At 37.5% G+C, this 20,698-nt stretch overlaps 1 pseudogene; it reads right to left on the bottom strand.

The window, feature by feature from the left end:
- Positions 1 to 14,671: 14,671 nt before the first annotated feature.
- Positions 14,672 to 19,794, bottom strand: LOC105046450 (uncharacterized; annotated as a pseudogene).
- Between the last annotated feature and the right edge of the window lie 904 nt (positions 19,795 to 20,698).

Below are 20,698 nucleotides of genomic sequence, written 5' to 3'. Positions count from 1 at the left end.
ATGTACTAATTTGACTTTCTAGTGAGGTTTAATACTTCTCAACAAATTTGTTGCAGAATGTAGGTCGGATTTTATCCTAAAGAGATCATAGAAATTGTATTTAATTTTTTGAAAAAAAAATATATACTTTAAATGGAGGAACATCTTGTCTATAGAGATTGGATCAAATTGCATCCATATTTTTGTTAAGCCAAATGATCACATTAGCGATCGAGTATTGTCCATGTCTCTAATGACAAATCCAATATAGAAGAATAAAAAACTAGACGGATAGAGATTTGTGATAAAACAAAAGCATCATGACTAATCTAATGATAATCACATAATAAACTAATTGTTAATTGCATTTTGCTTTAGCCGAAGAATTGCTTTTAATTTTTTGCCAAATTTTGTTGTATTTTATAAATAAAAGATTTTTTTTGTTTTCAATATAGTGATCCAAAAATTAATTATTTTATGTTTTTCACTGAATACATCTTCTGGGATTCCCTTTAGACATCTCCAAGAGACCGATCTCTTGCTTTAAACTCAAAAGACACATCTTTTGGATTGATAATTAAGTCCATGGGAGACATGTTCTCTAAACAGATGCTCTGTGTTGTATAGCCTAAAATCGCCCATAAATCAAAGGAAAAAAAAAAACAGAGAGGTTAACATGACACCTATCAGAAAATGATGACAAGATTGGACAATGAAGAGCAATGGTGGTGAGCCATGGAAGGAAGACAATTCAAGCAAACCCTTCATGCGCGTCATGAAAACACAAGCTTTTAATTTACCTTTTTTTTTTTTTTTCAGGCCAACTCTTCATCTACTTGGAAAAATTTCGCACTCAAGGACACGTTATCACAGAGCTCACACATCCAATTAATTAACTTAAAAATAAAATAGAGTTCCACAGCAACATATGTAAAGCCACAATCTTGGAAGTCTGTTGTAACCTAAATGACAAGGCAAGATACTTCCATAGAATCAGTCTAATCCTCAAAAGAAGCTTCTTCAAGAGATGTATTAATAAGATCTTATTGCGGTCAATCCCCTGTTGCACTCATCATTGGAGAAGAGCACCTGCAACAGAAGTCCTCTTTGATCAGAGTTATGTCCGACAGGAATCTTCTGATTCTTAAGTCAGCGAAAAGTAATGAACAGTAGATAAGAATATTTGAAATGGCAAAGTCTCAATCCAGAATTGTCTTACTAATACTATTCAATTACTTCCCTTTTATAGATGATTCAGATGTAACCGTCGAGCACGTAGTCTCGCTTTTTATGTTACTAAATTATCGGACCATAATCGTAGAGTTAATGGGCTGTTTATGCCCACTAATGATCGTGACACTTAGTCGATAACTATTTATAACAGTTAGATGTGTAGGTTCCGCATATTTTGACCTTATGTAATCATGGAAAGATAAGCCAACTATATGTCAGTAATAGTAGTAGGTCGGTGGTCGTGGATATCCGAATGAGCATCGGATGGTAACTTTGATATGTCGATGGTCATCAGTCGAATATCAACTGAGTCATCATGATTATCCGTTGTTGGTTGATAATAGCCGACTGGCGATCGGTCAACTGATTATAAGTCGGAGTATTGTGTTTATAAGGCTGATATAGAGTCAGAGTCGAGGGTTGGTTGAATTGTCCCAACAGTTGCTCCCCACTTTCAAGTCCAAGGTGGCTTGACATGTATATTATCACGTAGTCTGTCACATTGGACGAAGGAAGTTGTCATATCACGTGCTGTTTCGAGCCTCGATTCGGCTGCTGGCTTTTATGATTTTTGGAATACGAGAGATCTCTAGTTATTTTGTTGTTTCGATAGCTGCAAAATTATCATTGGACTGTCATTTTGGTAAGATAATTTGACGCCTAGGACATCCGGACAATTTGATTCTGACTAGTAGATCTTGACCACGTGCCCAAACATCATTGGCTCTAAGCTGTTCATGCAGATAACAGTGAGGTGGAACGATCTGGAAACAGGTGTGTTGAACCGTCTGACTAATGATCGATCTTGATGTTGCCACATCTCGACATCTGAGGAAATTCAGATTTGATCGATCTCATCTGGACCGTTAAGGGGTCCTATATATATGAAGTTTCTTTCAGCCAGACTTTTACTTTGCATTTGTCACCATCCTCTGCAACGAAAGATTCTGCTGATTGTCCCAGTACTAGGAGCTTCTGGGCTTTGTTTCTTGCACCATCTCTGATTTCAGGTTGAGTTCCCTTGTCTTCCTCCTTAGGTCTTCTTCCCCATAGGGTTTTCCTTCTCTCTTTTTAGTTCTTTGTTTTTTATGGCTAAAAAAGCTTCTTCTTCTTGGGATAGTCGGTCGGAGAATCCAACCGACAAATCTTCATTGGATCCAGAAATGGAAGCTTCTTCCTTATCCGGATCCAATGTTGAACGGCTTCGAAAACAATACTGTATCCCGGAGCAGTATCATCTTTTCGCTCCTGGTTCAAATGGTCGGATGAATTCCTCTCCTTTGGGCCAGATCGCAATTTATGTCGAGGACCTTCAGGCTGGTCTTTGATTTTCAATTTCGAAGTTCGTCCGAAATCTTCTTGATTATTATGACCTTTGTCTTGCTCAGTTGGCCCCAAAATTTCATCCAGCTGATCATCAATTTTGCTCTGGTGTGTCAGCTTATACCAACTGTTCCTCATCCTTTTCTTTTCGATCTTTCTTTGTCCTTCGTCCTCATCTAAAGGTCAAAGGTTAATGGTTCTTCAACCTGAGAAAAGATCTTTCTTTTATCATGAATCTTCCATCGTCCATTTATGAATGGAAGAATCAATTTTTCTTTATTTCTTCTTCTTCTCCTTAGGGCTTTCCTTCGTGCTGGGGTGATCCATGGACTGGCTCCAACGAGAACAGTTGGATGGAGGCCGATGATCGAAAAAATTTTCTCCGACTGAAGGACATAGCAGTTCCACTGCACTGAGAGCTGATGACCGAACAAACTCTCTACGATGTCCGACTTAATTCGGTCACTTCTTTAGATATAATATAGTCGGTTACTTTGTCTTTCTTGTCTGTTTCTAAACTTTATACTGATATCTTTGTTTTGATTGCAGCTATGCAGCCAAGGGCATGAGTGTTGGCTGTCGATATCCACTCACGCGCTACCAAAAAAAAGACAGCAACTGAAGCTGGACCCTCCCGACCACCGAAGAAGGGTCGGATCACTACTCCATCGACACTAGCGAGGGAATCTGACATTCCATCAGAGATGGTTTTCAAATTAGTCTTGGCGTTGTCGGCCCCGACAACGCTTCCTGAGGTACCGTATGCTGAAGATGGGATGGCAAGAGAGGACGGGGCTGCAGAAGTATCATTGACGACTCCATCAGCAGAGGTTCGGATCGGGGTGAGAGTCGCAACCGAACCCGAGCAATCTACGACTGCACCAACTGTTCCTCCAATGGAATGTTCTCGGGTACAGTCAAGCTCCGACTTTCCAGTGTTCTCAAGCACTGGACTGCCGATCGGAGATTGGGGGAAGACGCCAGTGACTTCAACCGATGATGGGTCATCTGCAGATCTTCGAACTCTCTTCGACATTCAGATCTCTGAGGGTGAGTCAGCCTTGGCCAATTCGACATTGGTCAGGCGGCTCATCGAAGCTGCTCTTCTCCCGACTGATCGGGAGAATAGGAAGAACTGGACTGTAGCTGAGATGTTTTCTTCCTTTTACCTGATGATACTCGGGATATTTTTTTTTTTTGATCTGATTTGATTTATCTTCTGCTTTCAGTGGGCGCATGACATGCACGATCTAGAAAGTGACTATCGAAAGATTGCCGACTTTCATCGATCATGGATGGATAAGGTGGCAGCCATCACCGTCGAAAAGAATACTACCGTCGAACAACTTCAGGGGGCAATTGAATGGGAGAAGAAACTTCTGGAGCAGATCTCCCAAATGGTGGTCGACCTATAGTCTTTCAGAGCCGAACTTGAGTCAGCTCCCCAAAACATCTCATCCCTTGAGTCACGGATCAAAAGCAAGAAGCACTCCGTCCATCGGCTTCGATGAGAAACGGATGGATGCATTGATGAACTTGAAGCTAAACGCAGAAAGTATCGGGCCACCTTGAAAAGGCTGGTACTGGTCGATGCTGAGTCGGTCTCCGTGCGAGCTGAAGTAGAGTCAACGAAGAAAGCCCTGAGTCTAGCCGTTGAGAACTTCAAAAATTTTGAAAATTTCAAAAAAAAAAATCTTTGAAGGCGGGTTTGCTTCATATTATGTCGGGTACGAGGACGGTCGAGATGCAGTCAAAAAATTATATCCAGATTTGGACTTAAGCAGCATCATTCCTTCTAGTTCGGGAGATGAAGCTGCTGAAGAGGACACTGCATCGATCGAAGACGACGCACCGATTGTACCAGAAGATGTTCCAGTCATCGATGCTGCACTGGAGAAAAGAGATAAAGACAATGACTGGTGATCGGTGTAGTATTTTTATTTTTTTTTGTATTTGGAAGAATTTTGTAATTGGACTTTAGTCCAATTTTTGTAACTTCCTTTTCAATGAATAATTTTTTTTTTCAAGTGCAAACTCTTTCTTCCTTTCTATGTACTTGCAATGTCGTAGAATCATAGTTTGACTACTGAATATCGATCGACGAATCGAACGTTCAGTAGTAATTATAGAATTATTCGTTAGTCGAATATCAATTAACATATTTTACCTTTTAGATATTAAGATAAACGGCGATAAGCCGAATATCTTTCGACTAACCATAGTCAGATCAGTATGTCTAGTTATTTGATAAATGATGGCAAGCTGAATATCCTTTGACTGACCGTAGTCAAGTCGGTATAGTTTCAATTTGATCTGGATCGTATTGGTATAGTATTTCATTTAGTTAAAACTAAGTCAGCATAAATAGTCATTCAATTAGAGTCGGCTTTTACAGTAAAAAATCAAGATATAGTCGGTATTGAGATATAATCGGTATATCAATTTTTATAATAAAAATCGAGATATAATTGATGTATCGATTTTTACAATGAAAAATCAAAATATAGTCGATAGAAATTGACCGTCTATTTATCGGTCTAATATCACTTTATAGTCGGTCAAAATTTTTGTGATTCTGAAATTCAATGTTTCATTTTGAGCCCTGTACATATGAACAACTTTATTGATAATACATCTTTAAATTATTAGCATTCCACGTTCGAGGAATAGCTGTTCCCTCAAGAGTTTTCAGTCGATATGCGTCCAATCTAAGCGTCTCGGTTATTCTGTAGGATCTTTTCTAATTTAGAGATAATTTTTTTTTATCTAGAGGTTTTGAAACTTCTATTTTTCTTGAGACCAGGTCTCATGGATGAAAGACCTTCAGCTTAACTTTAGCGTTATAATACCGGACTACTCTTTGCCAATATGCTGCCATCCGAACTTGAGCTTGCTGTCGGACTTTTGAAAGTAAGTCTAGGTCGGCTCTCTGATATTTTGAATTGCTCGGCTCACTGTATTGTTCCATTCTTGTTGATAGTAATTCGATCTCAAGTGGGATCATCGCTTTTGTTCTATAAGTCAGATTGAACGATGATTCACCCGTTGGTATATGAAGAGTTATTCGATATGCTTATAAGATCGGATATAGTTCTTCTATCCAGATGCCTTTAGCTTCATTCAATCTGATTTTAAGTCTGTGCAAGATTATTTGGTTTGTCACTTCCACTTCACTATTAGATTGTGGATCGCCGACTGATGTGAGTTTGTGCATAATGTGAAATTTTACATAGAACTCTTTAAAATTTTGATTGTCAAATTATCGATCATTGTCGATGATGATGGTATGTAGTAGATTAAATCTATATATGATTGATTTTTAAATGAAGTCTTCCATCTTACTTTCAGTGATTTGTGCTAGAGGTTCAGCTTCTACTCATTTAATGAAGTAATAAATAGCAACCATTATGAATTTTCTTTGACCTAATGTTGGAGAAAAAAGACCTAGTATATCTATTCTCCATTGTGCGAAAGGCCATGGTGCAATAATTGATGTCAATTGACTAGCCAGTTGGTGTTGTATATTTGTATATTTCTGATATGGTTCATACCTTTAGACAAGTTCGACTGTATCTTTCTTTATGGTGAGCCAATAATATCCTTATCGTAAGATTTTATAAGCTAAAGATTTGCCCCTCAAGTGATTTTCACAAATTCTTTCGTACACTTCTCTGAGTGCATAGTCAGCATCTGTTGATCTCAAATACTTCAGTAAGAAAAGAGAGAACGACCTTTTATATAGTTGGCCATCCATCAAAATATATTGTGAGACCATCCATCTGAGTCATTTAGCTTCTGAAGGATTTGTTGGTAGAGTTTTATCAGTCAAGTATTGGATGATTGGATCCATCCAATTTGGCTCATCATTGATTTATAGCATTTCTTCGACTTTATCGATGCTTGACTGTTCAAGACATTTGACGAATGTCCGATCCAGCAAGTTGAAAGAAGTGGTTACGAGTCGAGAATGTGCGTCAGCTCGAGTATTTTTTATTTTTGGGGTGTGAAAGATTTTGAAATATTTTAGGGTTGATATTAAATCTTTCACCTTCTGAAGATACTTCATCATGATGGGATATCGGGCTTCAAACTCGTCCTTAACTTGTCTGATAATCAATTGTGAGTCGGTGAAGACCTTCAGATTATCGATGTTAAGCTCTTTAGCAATCTTCAAGCCGGTTAGGAGAGCTTCATACTCGGCTTAGTTATTTGAAGTTTTAAAATTGAATCAAAGGGCACATTCGATTATCATTCCTTCGAAATTGATGAGGATGAGATTACTCCACTATCCTGTGCGTTGGATGCTCTGTCAATATGTAACACCCACGTCGATACTGATTCAAGCTTGGGAGTTTCAACTGGTTTTATTTTATCATTCGATTCATCCTCAGGATTATTGTCTGATATAGTACACTCGGCGACGAAGTTGGCTAACACTTGTGCCTTCATCGATGGACGTGGGCGATATTGGATGTCAAACTCACTGAGTTTTATTGCCCATTTTGTCATTCAATCTGAAGGATCAGGTCGGTATAAAATCACCTTCAATAGCTGGTCTGTCAAGATGACAATGGGATGTGCTTGAAAATATAGACGAAGTCACTACGATAATATGATTAGAGCATAGACAATCTTCTCCGCCTTTGAATATTTTATTTCAGTATTATGAAGTACTTTGCTGGCATAGTAGATAGGTCGTTGAATTTAATTTTCATCCTCTTGGATAAGTACCGAACTAACTGCTTCTGTTAAAGTTGCCAAATAGAGATACAAAATTTTTCCAACCTTTGATTTTGTAAGTAGCGATGGAGACGACAGATATTGTTTTAGATCTTCGAAAGACCGTCGGCACTCATCTGACCATGTGAGGTCTTTTGCTTATCTCAAAATTTTGAAGAAAGGCAAGTATCTTTCTGCCGACCTTGAGATAAATCGGCTGAGTACAGCGATTCTTTCATTGAGCTGTTGTATCTCTTTTTTCGAGCTTGGATGCTTCATGTTGATGATAGTCTTTATTTTCTCATGATTGACTTTGATTCCTCGTTGTGACATAGAAAATCTAAAAAAAATTTCAAAAGTCACTCCGAATACACACTTAGCTGGATTTAATTTCATCTGATATCGTCGAAGTATGTTGAAAGCTTCTTTCAAATTTCGAACATGATCAGAAATTTGAGAGCTTTTCACCAGCATATCATCCACATAGACTTTCATATTTTACCCAATTTGTGTCTTGAATATTTTGTTGACTAGCCGTTGATAAGTAGCTCCGATATTTTTTAAACCAAATAACATTATTTTGTAACAGTAGATACCTTTGTCGGTTACAAAAATTATATCCTCCTCATCTTCGGGTGCCATCCAAATCTGATTGTAGCCTGCAAAGGCGTCCATGAAGTTTAAGAGTCGGTGTCCCGAAGTCGCATCAACTAGTTGATCAATTTTTGATAAAGAAAAATTATCCTTCGGACATGCTTCATTTAGATTTATGTAGTCGATGCAGATTTTTCATTTTTCATTGATTTTTCTCACCATTACTATATTGATGAGCCAATCGGGATAATTAGCTTCTCTGATAAAATTAACCGCAAAGAGTTTATCGACTTCTTCATCGATGACCTTCTACCTTTTGGGAGCAAAAGGTCTTTTCTTTTGTCTCACTGACTTAACCTTTGGATCAATATTTAGTCGATGGGTTATTACCTCTGGAGGAATGTCTGACATATCAGTAGCCGACCAAGCAAAAATATCGATATTTGCTTTTAATAGATTTATTAGTAGTTGCTATTGCGGATCAGGCAACTGCGATCCAATTTGGACCATCTTCTCAGGATCTTTTTCTTTTAGTGAGATAGAAATCAATTGCTCGGCTGATTCATCTCTTTCTTTATTTCTCTTTGATCCAATTTATCAACAAACAAAGAGTCTTCAGATTGATTATTTTGTATGGAGATCAGAAAGCAGCGTCGGGCTAGTTGTTGATCTCCACACATCTCTCTGACTCTATTTTTTTGTTGAAAATCAGACCAATAGATGATATGTTGAGACTACTGCACTTAGGGCATTAAATCCAGATCGTCCGAGTATGGCATTATAAGTCGAGAAAATTTGAACAACCGTAAATGCCAGCAGAATAGTACTCTATTCTCATTCTGTTTCTGCAGTTAATGGGAGAGTGATTTCTTCTTCCACAGTAACTGCATCTCCAGTGAAATCGACTAATGACATCGAGACTTTCCTGAGTTGATCAGTCGATAGTTGCATTCAAAAAAAAATCGAGTAAAATAGAACATTTGTTGAGCTTCCATTATCCACTAAAATTCTTTTTACATCATAGTTTGCTATCATTGTCGAGACAAGGATAGCATCATCATGAAAAATTTGTATTCTTCAAACATTATCTTCTGAAAAAGTAATTACACTGTCGAGTCGTCATTTCTTCGTCGACTCTTTTTCGAAAGTTGCCTCCCAATTCTCTAATCGTCCGGAGATCATATTGATTATTTCCGTCATTGGTCGATTATTGATTGTCTCCTCAGTTTGTGGCTGAAGTTGTTGGTCGGTGGGAGGTTGAGTCGGACGATCGCGTCAGAATTTTTCGAGGTAGCCTCGTCGAATCAGGACTTCTATCTCATCCCTGAATTGGATGCACTGTTCGGTATCGTGACCATAATCACGATGAAACCGACAATACTTCTTCCTGTTATGACTCCTTGATGGCGCCTTCATTGGCGAGGAGTGTCATAAATACTCCACTCTTTCGATCTCCATCAAGATCTGCGCATGGGGAGCAAAAAGAGGAGTATAGTCATACCTGCCATAGTTATTCGACTTCAGACTCTATTATCGAGGTGAAGCATCTTATTGATAGTCAGTCTACTTGATTCAGTCGAAGCTTCATTTTTCTTTTGCTTCTTTTTCTGACTTTTTTCGTCTGTCTAGCATCGGTCAAAAGCAGCTTTATCTACGCGAATATACTTGTACGCGCACTCTAATAGTTTAGCATAAGTCCGAGGGAGAGTTTTATCTAAAGAATAGGTAAATCTGGATCCCCTCAGATCCCTCTTTATGGCCGATATGGTCATATCTTCATTGAGATCCCTGACCTCAAGTATGGCCGTATTAAATCGAGCCACAAAATCTCTCAACATCTCTGTCTCACCTTGCTTGATAGAGAAAAGACTGTCTGACGTCCGTGACGGCCTTCGGCTAGTACTAAAGTGGGCCACGAATGATTGTTTGAGCTGCTCAAAGGAGTTAATGCTCTCCAGCTGCAGTTCAGAATACCAGGCTCGAGCAGCCTTCTGAAAAATTATCGGAAAGCTAATGCATAAGAAGACGTCGGTTGCCTCCTGGATCATCATGAGAGCCTTATAGTTCTCCAAATGATCGATCAAATCAGTGGAGCCATCATATGACTCTATTTTGCGGCATCTTAAATCGAGATGAAATCGGTTCGTCTAGGATGCGCTGAGAGAGAGGCTGGACAGTGTGGAAGTCATAGTCGTTGGAGGACTTCCGATCTTCCACCTGAAGTCGGACAAGTTGATGGTCAATTTTTTTGAACTTGCATTCATAGTCATCAAGCCATCGTTGCTGGAAAACTAGAACCCCCTGAAGAGTTTGAAGATGGAGAGACAGAAGGTGTTCGCAGCCTTTTCTCCTTCCTGATACTATGTGCACGAGAAGAAGAAGAACGCCATGAATGATGGGTGGCATGGTGAGAGTACCGAGAATATGGCTGTCCATCTCGATGAGAGTGTCGAGATTGTGACGTTCTGGAGAAAAAGAGGATGAACACCGTGGTGGACGGTGGCTATGCCTAGATGGCACTGAATGAGCCATCGACTTCTCCATCGATGACTGCTGCTGCTAAGTTTGCTGCTGCTGGAGGCTTTGGACCGCCTCCATTAATATTTTCATTTGCTGCATAAGTGCAGTAATTTATGCATCCGTAGTAACTACAGGACGTGAAGAACTGCGCTCTGCCACTGGAGGTGAGGAAGGAATATCTTTCCGATGGAAAGACTGCCTCGCTGAATCTGTTGAATGCTGGACTCTGATTTTTGATATGATTGATTGTATTCTCTCCCTTTCCTGATACGCCAATCTGCTGCGGCTAATCTTCTGTTACGTCCGTCGCCGGAGAAGAGCACCTGCAAAAGTCTTCACTGTTCGAAGTTGTGTCCGGCGGAGACCCTCCGATGCTTAAATCAGTAGAGAGTGATGAACAGCAGATAAGAATATTTGAAATGGCAAAATCTCAATCTAGAATTGTCTTACCAATACTGTTCAATTACCTCCCTTTTATAGATAATTCAGGTGTAACCGTCGAACACATGATCCTGCTTTTTATGACACCAAATTATCGAACTATGATCGTGAAGTTAATGGACTGTTTATGCCCACTAATGATCGTGACACGTAGTCGATAACCGTTTATAACAATTAGATGTATAGATTTCGTACATTCCAACCTTATGTGATCGTGGAAAGATAAGCCAACTATATGTCGATAATAGTAGTAGGTCGATAGTTATGGAGATCCAAATGAGCATCAGACAGTGACTCTGATATGCCGATGGTCATCAATCAGATATTAACTGAGTCATCGTGGTTGTCCATTGTTGGTTGATAATAGCCGACTGTCGGTCGGTCAACTGATTGTAAATCAGAGTATTGTGTTCATAAAGCCGATGCAGAGTTGGAGTCGGGGTCAATTGAATTGTTCCAACGAACCTCAAGGTTCTTACTCCATAGTTTCATAGGGGACTAATACATTAAAATCCCCACATAGCAAGGCAAACAAACAAAAGCAACTATCAATTATACATACCCAGGTTTTCCAAATTAAACTAAACAAATTAGTCTTGAGGAAACAATTGGGGTTATCTAGCATAGAGCTCCATCATCTTGAATCTCTCTTATTTCTCCTACAGGATGATCAAACTCATGGATGCTAATACCTATGGGCCTTTAGTTCTAATCAACTCTCATCAACAAAATCTTGAGCTCCATGGAAGGCCTTGCATGCCAAACACCAGGCAGCAAGAGAATTGTTCAAAATTTGACCTCTGGGATTTGCTACTCAGTGCTTCCTCTGCGATATGGAAGGCAGATGTCAACAATTAATACGAGTGAACAGTCTTAGGAATAGAAACTCTGTGCACACCATTCACAAGAAACACTAGCACATAGAAGCTGGTAATGTGCAGTTCATCTTTTTGCTCAACAAAGGGATTAATGAACCAATTAGACAAGCATACAAGCATTCCTTGCATGAGTATTACTTATGCAATTGGTACAGAATTTCAAATAAAAATAGACAAGCCTCAAGCTGCCCAACTGACCCTTGCCTTTATGTATTAGTGTTTGTCATGCACTGTGCCCATGACTTCGTCAAAAATCAAAACGGTAGAGCATTTATTGGGTAGCCACATACAAAAGAAAGAAAATTGCTTTTGCTTACCAAAGAAATAAAGGAAAAACCTAACCAAAAAAAGAGGCCAAAGAGACAAAGGAAGAAAAAGAAAAAAATAGAGAAAAAACAATAGTACATCTCTCTCTCTCTCCCCCCTCCCTCCCTCTGGCCCTTCACAGAGATAGATGTCCCGCCACACCAATTTTTCTTCACTATCAAGACCCATGGATTGATAATTATGTATATATACCTACATGAATATCAACATGTACCAAATATTTACATAGGTATACATGCAAGATTAATAAATTGCATATATTTATGTGCAAACACATGTATATATACAAGTATTATATATAAATTGCATAAATTCACTGTGCATACATAAAGACCTACATACATACGTGCGTAAATAGGTATAATATATATCTTCAAATATATGAATTTTGATTTTTGAGTGTTTTTTTGTAGTATAGATCATGTTCAGTGGTTTGAATCTTCCATTTGGATGGCCTATCATTGATTTTGAAAATGAGAGGACCATCACAGCTATCCTCTTGAGAACACCTTAGCTCTACTTGAGTGATGTTAATATCCTCTTAAGAGGATGACCAAATATTGTCATCTTGCCTTCAAAATCAATGATATAATATTCAAATTCAAGGTCCAAACTGTTGAACATGATCTACATAAGAAAAAAGCCTACAAACCAAAAGTTCATCCATTTTGGGGGTAACCTAATCATTAAATAGGTATTAAAATAAATAATTTTCATCCTATGATACTATGTTTTACTATGATCTAATCATCATAACCTAGTGAATTTAAATCTACCTATAATTAAAGATGATCATGAGATCATGACTTATAAAGTGGATTTTCGATTTTTATGTGCCTAATCATCTATTTACAACACTCCTGCAATCAATACCATTCATTTTTTGTATCGATCGGGGCGAGCTATAAATAAGGATATCTGTATGGAGAAATAATCTCAATCCCCTGGCAAGAATGTACGTGCAGAGTTAGCACACCTCTGACAAAATGCCTGATTCAACCTGCAAAGTGTAAGGCTGAAAATAAAGGGATGGATACCACTGTGCTGCACATCAGGTGGAGACCTTGGCTGGCTATGTGAGCCTAACATCTAGATCAAGAAAGAAGTGTTGAAACCAGGGTGGAGGAAAGCTTTAAGTTAAAAAGGAAGGATGAAGAGAAAGTAATGAGACAGCTTCATTTTCCTGTAAGAACTACTCTTACTGCAGCTGGTTTTTTCTTCTTAAAAAATAAAAAAAAAAATTTGTTTCACAGTTAAATAATAACAGTAGTTCAACATGGCACAAGAGTAGAAGGGCAGCTTTACTCATAAGAACTACTAGTTTCAGTTGGCTTGTTCTTTTTTCAGAATAAAACTTTTTGTTTCAGCATCAAGTTGTATTAGCAATTCAACATCACAGAAGCAAATGTGACATCAATGTTTTCACTTCCTACTTTTGATTGTGAAGTATTGAGCAAGGCTTCCATAATGGAGCTACTTCATTATTAACAGAATCTGACCAAGATTGTTATCATCCAATATAATGGTTATAACGGTCTTTTTATTTTATTTTTTTTGCTTCAAAAAGTGCTATTTCAATGTTTTAGTATTAAAATAATCATCTTTAGAACATCCTTTTTTTTAACGACATTCTGATGGAAAAAGGGCAATAAAAAAAAAATGACAATGCTAGTTTTCCAACCATTTCTCACTTGATAAAAAAATACTCTATTTTTCAGACACTACAATCTCTTTTAGAGGGAAAATTAACACACAAGGGGTCTGAATTTTGAAAAAGGGTATTTTATTAGGAGAAACGGTACAGATGAAAATAATAATTATTATATGTATTATAGTGGACCGTTATAATGAAAAATAACATGTTGTAGCAGCCATTGTCTTTTTCCCTGTAATTATATATAATAATATAAAGGAGGGGGCCTAAACCATTCTAATGGTTGTTATTTCAAGTCTGGGTCTTGAGTTCTATATTAAAATAATTATAAAAAAGAGAAGGTAGTTCATCTTCTTTTAGCCGAGATCCTTCATTCCTTGTTCCTCACAAGTCATCCACACGACCCAAGGAAAATTAGATTTGTATTAACAAATAGATCACATTTAAGCACTAAACAGGCAATACAAACTCTCCTATTAAAATCCAAAGCCAAGCTTTAGCACCCAATGATTTGCTGCTACATTTTGATATTTTGCAGGATAATATAGATTTTGCAAGTTAAAGCAAAAATCCTAATAGCACTCTTAGTCATTCATGTTCACCTTAAATGCCTCAAGGAATATTAAAATGTAACTTTTGAAATATTATGAAGATATGACAATATAAAGAAAGTAAAGACTGATTCACTTGTACCAAGTCCATTGCCTAGGCAACGGCTAGCAGTCAGTTCGGCTATTTAACATTTTAACTTATTAGATCTTCTCTTATTTTGGGAAAAAGTAGTATATCATTGAAAGATTACTATACTGTTTGTTTCAATCCTCCTTCACTTATATAAAATTAACGTGACATGTTCAAGAATCACTTGTTGAAGAAATCATTATTAATTAGCAGGCATTCATCAATGCACAATCCATAAAAATGATGGTAACTGTTTCTTGCATAAATGTACTAACACGGAATTGAGTAAAACAAAAGAGCACATACACAATAACAGGTAAAATAGAATCAATGATCAGCTTGTTTAGAATTGTTGAGGTGAATTATAATGCAATATGTTGCAGTAACCTAGAGCAGCACATCGAAAAAAAGAATAAAATGTAAAAACATGCAATCTTGGAAAAAGAACAGGGATTTAAAATATAATTTTTTTCTCTTGAACTCAATATAGCTTGCGCTCATTCATTTTTCTCCTTCCCCTACTAGCATCCATGTAGCTAGTACTCTTGTCATCTTCCTTCTCTTCTAGAGGTAATGATCTAATTTCATTGTAGAATCCATCAGTCAAGCCCAGCAATCTGTTACAGAAACATAAATGCAACACTATGTAAATATCAAGTTATGCATTTCAAAAATCAAGATGGTCAAATTGTGAAACCATAATCTATTCATAATGATGACCAAGGGAGAAAACATTAGATGCTACATTGAGCAGATGTGTAGCCCATGTTATGGTTGTGCTCTCTGAGTAGTTAAACAAAACTTTACTATGAGGAACATAACCACAAGTTTACAAGAAATATGGATTGACCTGGTTCATGTGAAATTCAATGCAGCCTTTTGTAATTGATTTGACAGTTCAATGTGTGGTTATCAATTACTTTCATGCTCCTAGTATTTAAGTTCCTTAGCTCGCAAAGGAAGTTTAAGAGAACATGAGAAAACAGGGACCAGCAAGCTGAGAGTATATTCCTACAAAGGAGCAGTAAGAGCTTTATTTTTGAAACCATTTCCAATTTGTGTAAGTAGCGGAATGTGCAATATTGGTCTAGCTTCTCTTCCGGTTTTCTATTATTTGTGAAACAACAATTAAGAACATAAAAAGAACAAGCCATATCGCCCGATAGAACTTTCAAGAGAATGAGAAAAAGAAAGAGAGAGCGCTCGGGGGGAGGGACCTACCGGACGGACGGCGCATCCGTCGCGAGGCCCCCGGTGGCCGGCGAGCCGACATCGACGGTCAGAGGGCGGCGGTGCGGACGGAGCCCCACCTTCTTTTTCGAAACAGACGGTCTGTTTCAATTTTTTTTTTTTGATTTTAAACTCATGAAGTCAGCAACGCAGATGGATTTTTAAAAAAAAAACAGCTTCACTTAAAACAATCTTTTTTTAAAAAAATCGCGAAATAGGGACGACGCCCCTGTTTCACGCCCGCGGCGCCGCGCGCACGGACTGCACCCTCCGGCGGCCACGGTGGCCAGCCGGAGGCCATCCGACGGCCCCGCCAGCTCCTTTCCCTCCCTCTTTTTCTTTCTTCCTCCTTCTCTCTCTCTATTTCTCTCTCTTTCTCTCTTTTTCTTCTTTCGGTTCGGATCGCCTTCGTCGGTTCAGTATGGTTTCGTACCGTACCGTATTGCCGGCCGGCCGACACGGCTGGCGGTATCGGTTCAGCATATCTTGATTAATCCACTACTATTGTCCACATGCAATGCACGAGCATTGCTCAGGAGAAGTATTATAATTGTGGGACCTATAGGTCCATAAAGTCTAAAAAGTTTCTCCTTGCAATCAAAATTCTTAGCATTGGCACAAAAGTCCAGCAACTGACCTAGAGTTGGGGCTTTTGCATTTTATATAGAGGAGTCACCTACCCAACAAGAAATAGACAAATAGAAAAGGATAATAAAAGAAAAACCACATCATCTTCCAATCTTAAAACTGAAAAGAGTAATGTAAATTTATTTTCCTGTTATTGTGACTATTCCTTCATCTCCCATTTCTGGGTCATGCATATATTGATAATTATTATATTATTCCTTTTCTTCATGCTGTTATCATATGTATTGCTACTAGTTATGATGCACATGCAGTTGTGCATGCATGCTAAAGATGTTAGATTTGAGATTATCTAAGTCTAGATTCTAAAAAGATCTGAAAATAATTCTTTCTTCCCTTCAAAGTTCTTACAGTCCAGATATACCAAGATATCTTTATAAAAGTTTTTGAATTCTTTCTTTCTTACTCAATCAAATTTTCTCTCACCTATTTCTACATGCTGTCCTCATTCTCAAGCTCCAAAAGGTCAGAATCTCTTCTATGGAAGTCTCGCATATTTTATGCCTTTTAAGACAAAAACCTAACTAGGGTTATTATAACAATATTTAAATCTTTAAATGAGTAATTTAATTACAGTTACTTTTGGAATTGAAAAATTGGGAGATTAAGCCACTTTAATATAGTTTTAAGTATTTCTTGTACTAGGTTGAAAGGGAATTGACCTTTTAAAATTTTGTAGTGCATATATTTTGTTACTTGCTGAAATGGTTCATCAAGTCATTGTCCTCTGGTAAGTTGTCATTTCCTCAACTTTTTCTTTTTTATGTTTTGCAAGACATTTCTGTTTCATGAACAACATTCATGATAATGTGCTTTCTGCTGTTATTTCCACTGCCCACATTCTAGTTATAGGTGCTCCATTGCTTTCTCACCAGATATGTACTCCATATATTCCATTGCAGAAGTCCACAACAGGGACTCCTCTTTAAGAGTAGAGAGAATTTCTAATATTATCATCTGACAAGAATATACCACGTTTCTTCATAAAATAAACAAACTCCCATATTTTCTTTCAAGGAGATGATAACAATATGACATACCCATGTCTAGACTTCCTCATGTGCTTCTCTATTCTTTTGTCCAGTTTTGTAACTGGTGCACGAGTGAAAAGCTCTTCTTCCTGTCCGGCACGCTCCTCTTACTTTGCTATGTATCTCGTAAGTTCTCTGCTTTCAGCTCCTATGATTTCTTTCACCTGCAGACAAATTGCAGCAAAGATCAGGTAAAACCAGCATTCAGTCAGATTAGTAATATGAATGGTAACCAGAAATTTACCTCTTCAGGTCTATCTTCAAAAGCATCCATAGCTCTTTAACATAGGAACTTTGTTTTGCCTGTCGCAACAATTCTTTTTCCTGTCTCAAAGCCTGCTTCTCCTGTTTTGTTATCTTATCCTCATCCATGCTTGTAGGTGCAAACCTTGGGGGATGGTAAATACCTCCATTATCCTAAAGTGCAGCACTACACAATGTCAGGAATCTATCCTCTCCATAGAGCAGACACATATAGGTTCAGCTACCTCAATGATACAACATAGGTTCAACTCCAAACCCAATGGGCCAAGATCTCTTAAGACTTACAGAATGTTTAGCCATCATGTCTGGTGCATCAAATTTCAATTAAGTTGTTCGATAATTAAGAAATAAAGGAGAAGAGTACACTTGATTGGTAAACAGCTGAAGGCACAATACTGACACATATTTTTGCAAGCATCTGTAAGAATCTAAAAGACTAATAAAGTTGACTTGAATAACATAAAACAGCAAAGCTAGCAGAATTCAGGCAAAATAGAGGAAAAGTTATAAGGAAAAGTAAAACCAATTAAAACAAAGAGTTTCACCAGAGAATCCGATCATAGGCAGGCAATTTAAAGCATCTGGGACTATTAGCAATTACAAGATTTCAAATCTTATCAATCTCTCCAATTTCTCCCCTTTCCAGTCCTTCTAACAAACAACATCAACTATGCTGATTATTTTTACAATTAAAAACCTGATTCCCTGGTGCGCCATCTAGCACAGTAATGCATCCAAACATGTCTCAAGATATTTAGTCTAACCATCTTAAGAAGATGATAGAAAAGACGGTGGAACCATGGCAATGAACTGCTATGACAGCCAAAAAATTAGCAGGCACAGCAAGAAAAAGGATCGAACATATCTGAACATTGGAGTTCAAACAACAAGCCAGGCTGCCACAAAATGAATCAAAACACAAAATTTGGAAGACAAAAAAAAAGGAGAATACAGTTGTGCTCACCTGGACAGCCTGTGTTGACTTGCTAACAAGCGTGTCAGGATTTGGGCGGTAGATCAATGGGTCATCCTCCTCTTGTCTCTCATCTTTCTCATTCACATTGACACTCACTGTCTTCTCAGATGCAACATTCCCAGCAGCCCAGGTGAGCTTTTGAACTTGGTATTCCAGCTTCTTATCTATTGGACGAATCTATTACATAATTATTTTGAAGAATATGGGATGATAAGGAATAACTTCAAAAGCAGGCATAAAGCAAGAAGATGGGAAAAAAGACAGACCTTTTCAAGAAACTATCTGATCTCCACAAGGCTTCGGACAACAGGATGTCCCTCAATTGACAACCCTTGTGCCTTGCGAAGCAAATAGTAGAAAATGGACTGGCAGTAGCTCAGAAGCAAGAGATGCTTTGCCTCTAGGTAGCTCATCCCATCTGCTGTTGGGAATTGCTTTTCACTCACCTGATGAGCAAGCCTTGTAGACCAAACTATTTGTTTATTGGAAAATCTTCCAGAACTTAGCGAGGTTCAAAAAAACCCAACTAAAAGCCAAGAAAAATATTGTGCAGGAAAATACAAAATATTATTAAAAAAATTATATCGTCATTGGTTTTGGTATATTAATACTATCCGATGCTTTTCTAAGTATCCTACAATAACTTATATTTTCTTTCAAAAACTCAGGAAAGAACCTGAGGAAGTGAATAGGATGACAACATAAAATTCACCAGCAGTTTCTCTTGCTAACAAAAACCCAAGAAAGACAGCATAACACTCTAGCTTTCTGCATCACTAATCCTTAAAATTGTTTCAAGAAATCTTTGAATGAACCAGATTAAAAGAAAAAAACCGAAGTACAAAACTTACGAAGAATTTCTTTCGCTGAAAAAACCGAAGAATATAGATAGAGAGAATGAGTTCAGGGAATACCTTTTGGGTTAGGTCTTCTACTTTGCTCCTCACAGCATCCAACCCATCCTTCATCTCTTTCAGAACATTAACAAGTTGAGGAGCTTTCCTGGATCAATTAGTTCAATTGAAGTCCGAATATTACTAGGTTTTAACCGGATTTAAGACAGAAATATCCCATTTAGACGATCGAGAAATTGAATGAAAGATTCAGAACTTGATGGAACTCACCTGGTTAGGGTTTCATCGCCACCAAGGTTCGCAACATCCTGGCCATCCATAGCTAATACTCCTGCCACCGCTGCCGGCCACCGCCCTAGTCGGCGCCCTTTTGCAACCCTTTTAGCGAGTTTGGAGTTTGACTTGGGTTGCGTTTGGTAGCCTGGATAGATTGCAGGCAGTTTAACGTGTGCTCGTTAGATTATTATATTTAATTTATTTTTTAGATAATAATTTAAATTATTTTAGTAATTTAAATTATGTTTTGAAAAATATAATTTTGAAGTAGTGACTATTCAACTTATTATTTATTTAATAATATTATAAAAAAATTTTAAATAAAATTATTTTTTTAAAAAAATCATATAAAATTTATACTTTCAATCTCTGAGGGTTTTCATTTTTTTCTTATTATATATAATAATATGATATAATATATTATAATATAATATATTATTATAATAATATATTTTTTGCAACCTTGTTCTTGGACGTTTACATGGACTTGGGGTGGGATTTTTTAATGGGCTTTTGGTGAAGATGGACTGAACGCTGGAATCAATGGAAGGGTTCAAGGGGTGGTGGGTCTGCTCAAGTCAAATGTCCAATTCATCAACTCTAATCATAATGTGGATATGAAAGTCCTGCGTTAATACTTAACAATTAATACACCCTGAATAAGTTATGTTAAATCAAATTACCTAAACAGAAAAGAAACATAAGAGGGCACCATTGTTATGTGTGATAGGGGATGAGGATTAATTAGGAGGAAAAAGAGAAGAGAAGAGAAGAGGTCATCATGATGAGAGCTCTTGATGATAGAATGAGGGAGGTTTTGTAAAAGGCAAAAAGATTCATCTTATCAGTCCATTTAGATATTAGTGGAAACTCATGGAAATTTGAATTCATACCGAAAATATTAGAGAGTACTCATATTCATCAAAAAAAAAATTAGTAATAATCGATTATACCATATATGTGTATCCTTCATTTTGAATAATAATTTTTTTCTCTTCTAATATAAGATCTAGGTCAAATAATGTCAAATTTAATCCATGACGATTTCAATATATCTCACAATTTGCAATCAG

This window comes from Elaeis guineensis, chromosome 6, assembly GCF_000442705.2.
Source record: "Elaeis guineensis isolate ETL-2024a chromosome 6, EG11, whole genome shotgun sequence".
NCBI lineage: Eukaryota > Viridiplantae > Streptophyta > Magnoliopsida > Arecales > Arecaceae > Elaeis > Elaeis guineensis.
Note: the sequence above shows the minus strand (reverse complement) of the source record. Positions and strands in the feature narration are given on the sequence as shown.